Here is a 12,827-nt window from a genome sequence, read left to right as displayed (position 1 = left end):
GCGCGCCTGGGGCTGCTCCTGCTGCATTGCTGTGGCTAGCAGAGCCTTCCCCACAGCCGGAGGCTGTGACCAACTGAGCGGGGGCCCTGCCTCAGCCCCCACTGCGCACGCTGCGCCTGCAGAGTCCCCGCCTGCATTTCCGGACACTCAGAGAGCGCATCACGAGGGGTGTTTGCCTTTGCCTGGGGAGGAGCATCCTCCCTGCCAAGGCCTCCTGCCCCTTGTACCCCACCCTGCTTTGCATCCTCGGGGTCACAGCTACCCCGCCTGCTCATGGCCTGGGTTCTGCCCAGGCATGAAGAAATCATAATCCCTGGGAATGACCAAAAAGGCCCCATTGCTGCATATGGCAGTGGGGCCAAGCACCCTCAACACCTCTTCTCCCCGCTCTCTCCACACCTCTTGGTGATGCTGGTCGTGCTGCGGACCCTTCTGCTGACAACCAGAGTTACTGTACGTGCCAATTCCTCCTCCACTCTTCCCCCTCCTGCTACCGGCACAATGTCCTTTTGCTTCGGCGTACCTGCTTGCAAGGCAGAGCTGGTCCCATCATCACTGTTTTAAATGACAATTCTTTAAAATCTAATAAATTAATCTTAGTGAATTCTATTCTCAATTAATAGTCCCAAATCCGTCTTATGTCTGCTCTTAAAGCCCGCAGCTCTCCCCTTCCAATCCTCTTCTTGTGTGTCTCCAGGGACGTACTGGTGGTTGTATACAAACTCTCGTTCTCCCTCCAGGTGCCAACACTGACAGATTGGTCAGAGTTGAGGTTCAGCTCTTGCAGAGGCTTTCAGGCCATGCAAGCTCTTCTTGTCTCCAAGATGTCCCATTGAGGGGGGAGCACAAAGCCACGCTCCCCTGAGGCGGAGATTTTCCCATAACTCTGTAGTGGCTGTCACTGTCCTCCTTCCATGGTGCCATGCCAGCCCTCCAGCCCTCCAACCCTCCCCTACCTAGTTTTGGTCCTGGCTTGGAGATTTGCAGCTGCTGCTGCTGTTTGCAGTTCTGCTTCAAGCCCAGCTCCAGCCTAGCTCAAGCCCAGCTCAAGCCCTGCTCAAGCATGGTGGGGACACAGGTCTTTCTGAAGGAGCGGTTGGGTTGATGTTGAGGAACGAGAGGGACATCTCCTTTCTAAATAGAAGAGGCGCTGCTGTGCGCACAGAGGAGTTGTGTGGCCAAGGGGTGGTGTGGTCAACGGCTGAGCGTGCAGAACGAGCAGGAGGCAAATACCTTGCTGCTGAGAGAGCTGCTGTGGGAAAGGGAGGGCTTTTTTTAGAGCAAGGTGACGAGAGGCCCAGCAGCTGCAGCGAGGAGCAGTGTCTGGGCTGAGCTGAGATGGTGCTGAGATGGTCTGAGCCCCTCCTCCACATTGGAATCCCGAGTCCCTTAAGGAGCGGTCCCAAAGAGATCAGTGCACAGCCATGTCTTACCTTAATCTTGATGCAGAGAAGCTGCGCATAAAGCCCTTGTGCATCTGCCCCTTTCAGGGTAGGGAATCAGATTGAAAAGACCACTGGCTCCATGTTTCCTTTTCGCAGACCCAAATCCCTTATTCTCGTCCCCTGGGTCACAACAGAAGAAGGGTGATGGACGGCTGCTTTGGTTCTGCTTTATTTTTACTGAATTACTGCTCTTGTGCAGCAGTGAGGGGCAGAGGTGCTTGGATGAGGAGAGGAAGATGATTGCCTCCTCCAGCTACGGCGCTGCTCTAAGAAAAGGGCACTCTGTTGAGGGTGCCTGAGTCACCGTGTGAGACTGGGCAGATGCTGGAGTGCTTTAGGGAGCCATGGGCATCCACCTGGAACAACCCACCCACCCTAAACCGGCTTGGTGTTCCAGCATAGCAGGAGACCAAGGAGACACAGATGGGGACGCACAATGGGATGGGGCTGCCAGCAGTGGGGACCTTTGCAGGTGCACATGGGTGAATCTTGTCATTGCCCCTCCAGCAAAAACCCTCTCTGGTCCACATTTCAGGTGCCGGTGTGACTGCCCATGGGGTTCATTCGCCATATGCGAACCCGTGGAGAGGAGACTCGTGCCCTACCTTTGACCACTCTGTCAGGGCGTTTGACCACTCTGTCGTCACTAACGCTGGCCTGGGACATCCCTGTGCCATCTCTCCAGGTGACCTCCCAGCTCCTGCCCTCTTCCTTGAACACCTTCAGCGCTCAGGAGCGGGAATGGGTTTTGTTCTGCTGCTCCATTGAACGCTGGTCTCCTGCAACCTGAATCATCTTCTGCAAGGATGGGGTGGAAGAGTACAGCCTGAAAGCCCAACGGGGACAGCTCAGGTACTTTGTGCTGCTGAATATCACCCTGGGGAGTGAATAGAATGGTTTGGGTTGGAAGTGACCTTTGAGATCATCCACTTCCAACCCCTCTGCCACGGGCACGGATACCTTCCACTAGACCAGATTGCTCAATGCTAAGGCCACCATGCTTCCCCAGGCTTCCAGTGATGGGGCAGCCACAAATCCTCTGGGTACCTCTTCCAGTGCCTCACCTCCCCCATAGTGAATAATTTCTTCCTCACACTTAAACTAAATCTTTTCTCTTCCCGTCTGAAGCCATTACCCCTCATCCTATCGATACATGCACTTGCAAACTGTCCCTCTCCAGCTTTCTTGTAGACCCCCTTCACATACTGGAAGGCTGCCATAAGGTCTTCCTGGAGCCTTCTCTTCTCCAGGCTGAACAACCCCAACTCTCTCAGCCTGTCCTCATAAGAGAGCTGCTGCAGCCCTCTGATCATCTTCATTGCCCTCGTCTGGAGGTGCAATCCCACCAGGAGAGGCTGTCTCTCTGCCTGCAGGCTTTGTGACCGAAACCTGGATCATAGGGATCAAACTGGGACATAAAAATCCAGCCAGCATGGAAACCTGCAAAGCTGTTCCTACTTATACCCTCACCACAAATGCAAACCAGGAGCTACGAACGGATGAGCGTTTTGATGCAAGACCATGATCTGACACAGCACAGGCGGCCCCATCACCTTGCCTGCTCTTTTACTATTCCAATTGCATGGAGCCTTTTGGGTGTGGTGAAGGCAACAAAGGAGTCTTGTCTGGGATTTCCGGTTGGGAAGGAGAGCTTGGCCAGGAAGAGACAGGCAGGAGCAGAATGCCAAGATGAAGCTTTTAGGGTCTGGTGATGTCTCAGCTGAGCTCAGGCAAAAGGCAGCTCCCCTTTCCATCCCCGTGTCTCTCTACAGTCCCTTCATAGCTCTACAGACACCCCTTTGGGTCTCTATGGATGTCTTTGGGCAGCTGAAACCCATTCCTTAGGGGACTGTGTAAGACAGAGATATAATTGAGGATACAAATTCATAGATGTTTATTGCTTATTTGAGCAAAACCACATCATCATTGCTCATAGGTTTTAACAAGGATGTACGAGCACCTCAGTGCATATGCATCTTTGTACCCGTTTGTAGAGATGTGAATCATTGTGGGGAGATATCACAGCACACCCATAGCTGTATCATGAAGTTTATTTAATCACATCTTCCTTTACACAGGAGGAAGGAGATGTCTTTACGTGTACATTCACAATGTATGTAATGTACTGTATATGCATTTAGATGTAATAGGTTGTAATTGTAAGAGCGAGTCATAGATATAGTTTTGGTGGAAGTCATCCAGAAGACATTTCTGATGTGTGTGGAAGGGCTGGTGAGGGTGGAAGGGTTGGGTGCGCACAGGGTGGCATGGAGAGGGCTTGTGGGCAGGCGTTGCCCTGCCAAGCCCAGCGCTGGCAATTGCCCAGCAAGAGCTGGTGGAGAGAAAAGGCCAAGGTGGGCACGGCTCCCCGTGCGCTCGCCATGCTGCAGCGCTATCTGGGCTGGCTGCGAGAGCGGCTCTCCGTGGCATACGTTGTGGTGGTGTCCATCTCTTGCACGCGAGGCTTGAGAGGGAAAACGAAAGCATGTTATTTCAGCTGCTGGCTCCGAGCCCAGCGTGCCACAAGGCAGGAAAAAGGAGAGCAGATGTGGGGCAGGACTGTGTTTTCAGTTCGCCCCTTTTTTCTTCTTTGTTCTTGTTTTTACAAGTTTATTGTTTTTTTTTTTCCAGGTCTCTTCAAAAACTCCATATTTAAAAACATTTAAGGATGTGTGATTTTTTCCCCTTGTGAGAGTAATTTTGACCGCAGCAGCTGAAATACTTTTAAAAGGGAATTAATTTTTGTTTGAAAATACAAAGAAAAAAATAATTTCTTGGTAGAAAAAACCTTGTGTTTTTGGAGAATTGTCACCCATAAAGGGGAATGAGGTGTGGCAAGATGTGGGCAGGTGGGCACAGAAATATATGTCTTCTTCTGCAAGTGCATCTCTTGGGTCCTCGGTGGGAAGAGCCCCATGGGACTCCCCAGGCCAAGGCATGGGCAGGGACCCCCACCAGCACAGCCCCTCCCTGGGGACCCGCTCCCTCCCTGGGGACCTGCTCCCTCCTCTGGCACCAAAGCTGTGCCACCACTCACCCTTGTGCGTCCAACATGGGCGATGGTGGAGTCTGTTGGGGGGCAAAAAGCACCTGGTTAGCCCTTGCTTCCCCTGCTGGGTCTGGGTGAGACCCACCGCGTCTTTGATCAGCACATGCCCCGGGCTCAGGACGCAATGCCCTGCCCTCTTTCCCCCACCTTTCACCCCGCTCTGGGCAGCAGAGCACCGTGCCCTTCCACCTGTGCGTGTGGAGCAGGGATGCTGGGGTTTGGCTGCATTTCCCCCACCCCGCGGCATTGTCCCTCTCTGCCCAACCAGCAGACCGGTTGTCCCCTCTACAGTGGTGGAAGTGTGGAAAAGGAGAGGGTGGGAAGTGGTTTTGGGGCACATCCCTGTGAGTCTGTGTAGGTCCTGAGACGGCGACATGGGCGGTTGAGGGGATGAGGGTGGCTGGCGGTGCCGGAGGGCAGCCAGCCCACATGAAGGGGATGCCCAAGAGGGGACCATGGCTCATGCGGAGGGAGGAAGCAGTACTCACAGTGAATAGCGTTGTTGGTGGTGGCTTCAGCCTCCTGGCTGGGAAGTTGCTGCTGCCTGGAGAGGAGAGGGGAAAGGGTTTTGGGGTATGTGTCCGGGCTGTGATGAGACCATTTGGGTCATTCCCAGGGATGATGCTTTCTTGCATTTGGTCCACTGCTGGAAGCAAGCCCAGGGCAAGCCCTGCTCCTCTCTGCCTCCGTGCCAGGGGAAGTCACCCACCAACAAAGACTACGTTCTCCCAGGCCAACGACTACTCCAGAGGACCCACAACTACCTCAGAGCACCCACCCCATCTCCATCACAGCTGGACTCAAACTCTGCTCTTCTCTGCCTCTATGCCAGGGGAAACCACCTTTCGACACAGACCATGCTGCCCCATACAGATGACTACCCCAGGCAACCCACCATGCCCCTGTCTCCATCCCCCCCAGCCCCACAGCCAGGAGGGATTGCTGCTCACCTTTGGCACCTCTCTCTGCACGCCCCTGCAAGGAAAGGAAAGGGTGAGGGGGAACGCAGAGTTACTGCCCAGCCCTGGCTTTCCCTGCTCTGGGCTGCACCATGGAGATGATGGGCTGAACCTCCACACCTCACTCAGGGATGGGGTTTTCCAGCCCAGGCTATGTAACCGTGAGTCCAGTTTGCAAAATTGGAAAGCCCAACTGCTGAGGACCATGCTTCTCCACTCAGGAAACTTAGAGAAGACATACTTGTGCTGGGAACAAACGCCTGCCTGGGAGAGGAATGCATTCGCTATCTCCCTCCCAACTTTGGCATGTAAGCACAACCACCCTGGAGGAAAAGTCTTCTTCATCTCCGCACCTTTGCTCCCCTCAGGTGACAAAGGAAAGGCCTGAGAGCTTCAGCTTCCCATGAAACGGAGGAAAGGTGCTGGTTCTCCTAAACTGGCATGGGTCAGACAGCAGCAGCCCTACAACAGGGTGCAATTATGGCCTCCAGATTAACCCTGCATTTCCCCAAATTCATCTTCCTGTGAAACAGGGTAAGGGACTGGCGATGCCAAAGTGCTATGTTTCGTTATGACTTCCCTGTGGGTTTTACCTCATTGTTTACCCTGAATTTCCCCAAATCGCTCACCTTTCTTCACGGCACAGTAGGTGGCTGCAGCCAGGAGGAGGAGGGAGACGGCCGCCAATGCCAGCGCGATGCCTGTGGGGAAGGGGTGGACGAGGTGGGGATGGGGAGCTGGGAGAGACAGAAGGTGTTGGGGAAGAGGAGGTGTCATGGGGAGAGGAAGCCGAGAGCAGGAGGTGCCCTTAGAGCCAGGCCACATCCCGCCTGAGGATCCTGCCCGTATGCTGGTGCCGGCAGCCCAGCACCCCTCGGCCTCATGCTGGGGGACACTGGGTGTGCGGGGAGGGAATCACTCACCTGCGGTCGATGGCTCTGCCTGGGAGCTGGACCCGCTGCCTGCGAGGAGAAAGGCACAGGCTGAGAGTCTCCAGCTCTCCCAGGTACGCACAGACAAAGGACCTTGGGGAGCCCTTATCCACCATCTATCAAGTTCTGTGACAAATCAATGAATGCCTCACACGGCTGTGGCACTGGATGAGATGCGGCACCACCCCTCTGCCCTTTGCGTGATGCTGGGGCAGGAGAGGAGCAGGATGCTCTCCTGGGACTGGGAGGAGTTGCCGAAGTAAAGAAGGCTGAGTTTCGCTGCATGCCGACCCCCAGTGTCCCAGCTACCCAGGGATACGCTATGGGGCACAGCAGAGTCCTCACTGTCATCTGGGATCTATGGACCAAGATGCCTGTGCCTCAGCACCACGTCCCACCTGTGAGAATCAGGAACTGGGGAGCGCTGAGGGCAGAGTTCCTCACTGGGCTGAACTCAGTCTTGTGCTGGTATGCACACCTGTATGTTCCCACAATCCCCGTGGACATGATCAAGAGAACGGAGTAGGTCAGCTCTCCTGATTCGGCTTCCAGGCTGAACTCCTCCACCCCGTCCTTGCAGAAGACGATTCGGCTAGCAGGATAGTGCTGGTGAATAGAACAGCGAACCAGAATCTTTTCTCCCTCCTGAGCATTGGAGGTGTTCAGGAAGAGGTCAGGAGGTGGTAGGTCACCTGGAGAGATGGCACGGGGATGCCCCGGGCCCAGAGATACTCTTGTGGGGGCTGCAAAACACCTTGGATGTGGGAGGGGAAGACTCTCAGAAGCTTCATCCATGAGGAACACCCGTCTCTCCCATCCCATCCCCACCCATGCACACCTCCCTTGTCTGGCCCATCCCTGTGCTCACCAGCAACTGAGGAGCTGCAGATATCCTGGGCAGTCACACTGGCACCTGCAGCGTGGAGATGACAGGGTTTTGGTTAGGGGGGCATGGACGCAGCTCATCTACATGCCCCTGCCCAGGTCACCACGACTGACTCCTTGCTGGGTCGGCAGCTTCTCAACACATGTGTCTCCACCCTGCGTTTCTTCAGCCTCCTTGCTTCAAAACCCGAGCCCCTTTTCCATGGGGTTGCTGTAACAGGTGGATGCCTCAGCTCCCTAAAGCACTCCGGCATCTGCCCAGTCTCCTGCTAACACCCAAATCCCCTTAAGGTGTTGGAAGAATACCTGCTCTAGTCAGAGCCCTGCCAGAGCTGCAGGAAGCAACGGTCTTCCCCCCCCACCCAAGACACTCTGCCCCTCAGCGCTGCACGGCGGCTGCGCACAGCCTTTGCCCACCCTCCCCTGTGCCCAGCACGGGCCCTGGCCTGCCCCGCTCAGCAGCCCTCCCGGCCTCAGCCCCACGCCAAAGCCATGCCCCAACTCACCCAGCAGCAGCAGCAGCAGCAGCAGCAAGGCAGGCCCACAAGGAGACAGCCTGCCCCAGGCCACCTGCCCCAGCATTTTGGGGGGCGCTGCGGCAACAGCCTCTCCTGGAAGCGTCTGCTTTGCTCTCAGCTGGGGACAGCGCTTCCAGAGCTGCCTGGCCCGTGGCTTGCAGCGCGCCTGGGGCTGCTCCTGCTGCATTGCTGTGGCTAGCAGAGCCTTCCCCACAGCCGGAGGCTGTGACCAACTGAGCGGGGGCCCTGCCTCAGCCCCCACTGCGCACGCTGCGCCTGCAGAGTCCCCGCCTGCATTTCCGGACACTCAGAGAGCGCATCACGAGGGGTGTTTGCCTGTGCCTGGGGAGGAGCATCCTCCCTGCCAAGGCCTCCTGCCCCTTGTCCCCCACCCTGCTTTGCACCCTCGGGGTCACAGCTACCCCGCCTGCTCATGGCCTGGGCTGTGCAAACAGCATCAGCCCCTCTCACACACCATTGTGTCTCGGCCCAGTGCTAAGAGCCGTTGGTGTCTGAAGTTTAAGACTGCGTGGGTGGACACTTGATCGCGGGGTGTGTGTTGGGGACTGATGATGTGTAGAGCCCACCCTCATTTGCCTGGAGCCAGAAACCCACCTGGGTTCTTTTCCTGGCTGAGTTCTTCAGCCCAGTCCCCCTGCACCACCCATGGGTGGGTGTGGGCTAAAGAAGGGCAGGATCGACCACCCCTTGGACGTGAGTTTCCATTGATGGCCTCTGCCACCCTCAGATCAGCACTTTGCCAAGACACATGTGCCAGGCTGATGACAGCAGGGAGGGAAAACCTGGCAGCACCAGGTGCAGGGGACAGCAGTTCCCTTCCAGGACTCGTGGACCCACCAGCCAGGAGGAAAGCAGCTCTCCCAGCTCTCTTCAGAGGAGACACTCAAAGACAGAGGAGATGCATCAACTGTCCACTTCCAGACAAATCCTTTATATCTCTCCAATCACAGTTGGTGGGAAACGCTGGAGATGGCGGAGCTGGAGATCATGGCTGTTTGAGGCTGCAGCCATCCAAGTCTCCTTCTGTGTCCTCCTGGGCTGCAGGCATTCACCTGGCAATGCAGATGCTGCTTTCTGTGAGCAGGAGGGACATCTATAGGGATGAAAGACACCTGGGATGGTGGGAGGTTCAACTGGCTTTCATGTGAGGAGAGAGCAGGGGCAGAGAAAAGGAGAGCAGAGCAATGGTGGTATCCCCTCCAATTGGCCTGACCCCAACTGGCAGCCCAGGGTGAGGGTGCTGAGGGGGTGGGTGCCAGGAGGAGCAGGTTGCTCCCCCACCAGCAGAGATGTTTCAGGGGATGGGGTGGGTGTGACATGCAGCCACCTTCACCTGCACATCATCTACCATGTGGCATGGTTCTTGAGAAGAGGTAATTTTGGTGCTGGCACTCCAAACCTCCCTGGCTGTGCTGAAAATACCTTCCGAAGCAGGGTGGAAAGAAGCAGCCTGTCTTCTTCATCAGCCCGTGTAGAACACAGCCAGCTGGGCTCAGAGCCATGCAAAGAGCTGCTCCAGTCTCCAGACCTCTGTTATCCATCACCTATTTTTGGCCCCTGGCTTGCAGATTGGCAGCTGCTGGGGACACAGGTCTTTCTGAAGGAGCGATTGGGCTGGTGTGTAGGAGTGAAAGGAAATCTCATTTCTAAAAATAACAAGCCACTGCTGCGCACACAGAGGAGTGGTGTGGCCAAGCGGTGGTGTTGTCGACGTCTGAGCATTGCAGAGTGACAAACAGTGACAGCAGGAGATGAACACCTTGCTGCTGAGAGAGCTGCTGTGGGAAAGGAAGGGCTTTTTTTAGAGCACTATTACTCTGAGCCCAGCAGCTGCAGCGAGGAGCAGTGTCTGCGCTGAGCTGAGATGGTGCTGAGCTCGGCTGAGCCAATTGTACATGGAGGGATCCACTTTTCTCTAAGGGGAAGTCCCGAAAGTCCGGGTCCCTGATGACCTGTTGAAAAGCCATGAGCTTTCATCTGCACTCATATTTTTGCGTGTTTTTTCTTTCTGGATCCATCACAAATGGAAGAGGCCTCCTAATTTCCATCTCTCTTCTCCTATGCAGATCCACTTGACCATGTGCCATGCACAGCTAAAAGCCTGGTACAGCACATTGCATTGTGGCTTATCAGATGCTGCTGTTGATCTCCATGAGCCAAGAAACTCAGTCCTGGAGGCTAAATCCCTCCCTCCCCCATGCACACGCACAGGCTGCCACCACAGTCCTTCTCCACCAACTTGGCTTGGCCATCACGCCTGCTCTCCAACAGCTCCACCTGCACAAAACCCTCTTGTAGACGCTCTTCCTCTGCTGCCCTCCTACTTCCCAGGCTCCTAACATAGACAGTTGCGTCTTCCCAGACCCACCAGTCCACTCTACTTGCAGAGTGAGATGTGTAGTGGTGGGGCGGGAGAGGACCCATGGGGAAAGTGGTCCCAGACGTGTCTCTTGCCAAGGCAGAGTGAGGGAGAGGCCGCTTGTTGGCAGCCCCTCAGATCCCAATGGCAAAAGATGACCTCAGGCTACGCAGCCAATGCACAGCAGGAGAATGAGCCAGGACAGGCACAAAGAAAAGCCTGAGATGATGCGCAGGGGACAGCAGGGGACCGCCAATAGGCTCCTCTTTGTGGGACGGCGCCTCCGGCCACATGTGGGTTGTTCCCAGGCGCAGCAAAGCCCAGAGCAGACACTTCTTGTGCAGCGCTCTCAGCTGCTCAGAAAGCAGAGCCTGCCAGCTGCGGGCAGGCAGGGATGGGCAAGGGGCCAGCGCGGAGGGCAGGTTGGGCGCCCGTGCTGCATCTGCCCAGCATGGCCTTGCTGCTGTTGGGTGAGTGGGAGCCGGGCACGTCTGCGGGACGGGGATGGGGCTGCCAGGCTTTGGGAGCGGGGCATGGGGACTTGGCTTGGTGGAGAGCTGGGAGAAATGAGAGGAGGAGTTGCAAAGAAGATGTAGTGCATTCCGTTGTGCAAAGATGTGTGCACAGTTGTGTCTGACCTTGATTTTTATGCCCAGAAGCTGTGCGAGGAACACCTCTCGGGGTACTTCCCCAGCTTCAACAGACCACTGGCTCCATGGTGCTTTCATCAGATTCAAATTGTGTGTTTATGCCATGTTCTGTATTGCGCACCCAGAGAAAACATCTTCAGGGATATCATCACAGGGAGGGTGGAGGGACAGAGCTTTCTCATTTCTATTGTGCTGAATTGAAATGAAAAATGCCTTCCTGGTGGTGATGACAACTGTCATGTGGGGATAGAAGATGCTTTCTGCCTGTGGTGCTCTGTGACAGGAGCAGAGAGACAGGTAGCGCTTATAGACATTAGTGACTCTTCATTGGGGGCCCTTCTATGCTGACATGCATAGCTGTGAAATGGGTAAGGTGGGGCAGAGCTTAGAGACAAAGGAGCAAAGACACCTGGAACACCAAACCCTGAAAAAATGGGCTGCGGGAGGTTTCAAAGAAGGAGACTGAGTAGTTGCCTCATGGACCCTCAAGGGTGGGATGGTGCTCGCCCAGCAAGGACTCAGCAGTGGGCACCAGGGCACGATCATCTGCATGAGCTGGGTCACTGTACCTCTAACCAACCCCCTCTCTGCCCCATGGTGCAGGTGCCAGTGTGACCACCCAGGAAATCTGCAGCTCCCCAGGGAATGGTGAGCACAGGCATGGGTTCAGCAAAAGGAGTGGTGAAGGGAGAGGGGGTTTGTTGCCCATGTGCGCCCCTGGAGAGGAGCCTGGACAACAGTAACTCTGGCCCGGGGCCATCTCTCCAGGTGACCTCCCACCTCCTGACCTCTTCCTGAACACCTCCACCGCTCAGGAGGGAGAACAGGTTGCTTTTCGCTGTTCCATTGATGCGCGCTTCCCTGCTACCCAAATCATCTTCTGCAAGGATGGGGTGGAGAAGTACAGCCTGAAAGTCGAAAAGAGACAATTGATCTACTCCATGCTCTTGACCATGACGATGGGGAGCACGGGGACATACAGATGTGGGTACCAGCAGAGGAATGAGCACTACCAAGTGAGGAGCTCCACCCTTAGTACACCCCGGCACCTGACTGTAACAGGTGAGAAGTTGCGCTGGGACACAGGAAAGCCAAGAGACCCAAGAGGAGGGTGGGGACACTGCCGGGTCCCAGTATGCATCTCCAAGAAGTTGGGATGCTCAACGTCAGTGTATAATTAACCCAGCCTTTGCCACCGGTGCAACTCCTCCCATTCCCAGTAGAGAATCCTGCTCCTCTCCTGCCCCCAGCATCACGCAAAGGGCAGAGGGGTGGTGCCACATCTCATCCAGAGCCACAGCCGTGTGAGGCATTCATTGATTTGTCACGACGGTCGATAGATGGAGGATGAGGGGGTCCTCAGAAGTGCTGATTCTGGGCAGGACGTGGGAGAGCTGGAGACTCTCAGCCTGTGCCTTTCTCCTCGCAGGCAGCGGGTCCAGCTCCCAGGCAGAGCCATCGACCGCAGGTGAGTGATTCCCTCCCCGCACACCCAGTGTCCCCCAGCACGAGGCCGAGGGGTGCTGGGCTGCCGGCACCAGCATAGGGGCAGGATCCTCAGGCGGGATGTTTTGGCTGGCTCTAAGGGCACCTCCTGCTCTCGGCTTCCTCTCCCCATGACACCCCCTCTTCCACAACACCTTCTGTCTCTCCCAGCTCCCCATCCCCGCCTCGCCCAACCCTTCCCCACAGGCATCGCGCTGGCATTGGCGGCCGTCTCCCTCCTCCTCCTGGCTGCAGCCACCTACTGTGCCGTGAAGAAAGGTGAGCGATTTGGGGAAATTCAGGGTAAACAATGAGGTAAAACCCACAGGGAAGTCATAACGAAACATAGCACTTTGGCATCGCCAGTCCCTTACCCTGTTTCATAGGAAGATGAAGGAACCATTCCTTTTTCAAGTGCAAAGAGCAAATGTGCTGAGATGGGGAAGACTAAATGCATCCCTACTGCAGGCAAACATTTGTTCCCAGAGCACTTTGTCAAAGAAGGCAGTGTCCGAGCTGGGCTG

The sequence above is a fragment of the Vanellus vanellus genome (genome assembly GCF_965231255.1).
Source record: "Vanellus vanellus genome assembly, contig: HAP1_SCAFFOLD_189, whole genome shotgun sequence".
Lineage (NCBI taxonomy): Eukaryota > Metazoa > Chordata > Aves > Charadriiformes > Charadriidae > Vanellus > Vanellus vanellus.
The sequence above is the reverse complement of the archived record's forward strand: the minus strand, read 5'-3'. Positions refer to the sequence as shown.